The sequence below is a fragment of the Myotis nattereri genome (assembly GCF_964212035.1).
Source record: "Myotis nattereri genome assembly, contig: HAP1_SCAFFOLD_88, whole genome shotgun sequence".
NCBI lineage: Eukaryota > Metazoa > Chordata > Mammalia > Chiroptera > Vespertilionidae > Myotis > Myotis nattereri.
The window spans coordinates 293230-294550 of NW_027669676.1; the positions used below are offsets into that span (position 1 = coordinate 293230).

Consider the following 1321-nt stretch of genomic DNA (forward strand, 5'->3'; position numbering starts at 1 on the left):
TCTATAATTTAAAAACAAATTCAAATAGAAAAATAATATTTCCTCCAAATAAGAGAACTAGAAATTATGCATGTAACTTAAAATAAGATAAATTGTACTTAATGGTTAAGTATAGTAATGGTCTGAAATTTTGATACTTAAATTATCCTCAAAACTGTTGAATGAATACTATCAAATTTTTCCTTTCGGGTTTATGCTTCTGGCTAAGAACTGACAGACTGAGGTTTGAAGTGACCAAAAATTCTTCACATGGTTTCTTGGGACCACTTGTAAGCTGCTTTTCTCTACAGTCCAAAGACAAGAAAAAGTCTCTGATTTGAAATCAGAATCGATCTGCTGTTCTGCTAGCCACAGCTCGAATATTGCCATAAACCTGTGATGGAGGATTTCCAGGATGAGGTTGCAGATGGCAGCTCTTGCCGTCTTGATGTTTTGGAAAGAGCCCAGGATGTGAGCTTCCACATCAGCTGGAACGATCCGCATCCGCGTCCCATTCTCTGTGGTGGATTTGGCTTTTCCTCCTTTGCCAGCGATTCTCCCTACTGCCCTGGACAGGTGGTCTCCCTTTAGCGGCTTCACATCTGTACTTTCCAAGGACTCTAAGAAGAGGTCATCCAACCTAATGAGAGCAAGTGCATCCTCTACCTGAAACCCGAGAATAAAGGCTTTCACAAAATCGGCGGCTTTTGTCAGAGTGCTAACATCCTTGGTTTCTTTACAAGTCCTGATTTCTACCTTCCTCGATTTCAAGTTAAAGGAATCTGAAGTCCCAGATGTTCCAGGATAGGAGTAAATATCTTCATCCAGTTCTCTTTCAATGGCGTGTATCTGTTCGCTGGGACTGGAATTGTCCTTGTTTCTTTCCCAGCCAGGAACCCGTCCCCGGAGAGGGGCGGGAACACGGGCCTCTTCGCCGCCGGCCGGGCCTCCTCAGTGTCCATGCGGCTCGCATCCCGCCCTCCCCTGCCGCGGACAGCTCCTCCGCCTGCCTTTTCTTCGCCCTCCGGCCACCCTTGGGGGTGACCTGGGTGAAACCATCCTCAGCCTCACCGCTCTGTGCCTCCATTGCTGCGGCCATCCTCAGGAATCCCCTTTCTTTTCTTTTTATAGATACAATTCCTCATGAACTGATGCCTAAGGCCCCACAGCTACCTGCTACAGCCCAGTCCTAACAGAAGCTCACGCTGATATTAGTGAGGAAAAGGTAAGTACGGAGAAATGTACTCATATTATTCCAGAAGGAAATAACATTGCTTATCAACATCATACAAATCCATCAGGAGGACAGGCCGTGACTGCTTCAATGTCACCAGGCCACAGG

General features: G+C 46.1%; 1 pseudogene across 1 annotated transcript; it reads right to left on the bottom strand.

Moving 5' to 3' along the window:
- Window positions 1-322: 322 nt before the first annotated feature.
- On the bottom strand, window positions 323-1066 carry LOC308512530 (RNA-binding protein PNO1-like; annotated as a pseudogene). Its single transcript has one exon. The product of its transcript is annotated as an RNA-binding protein PNO1-like (transcript).
- Between the last annotated feature and the right edge of the window lie 255 nt (window positions 1067-1321).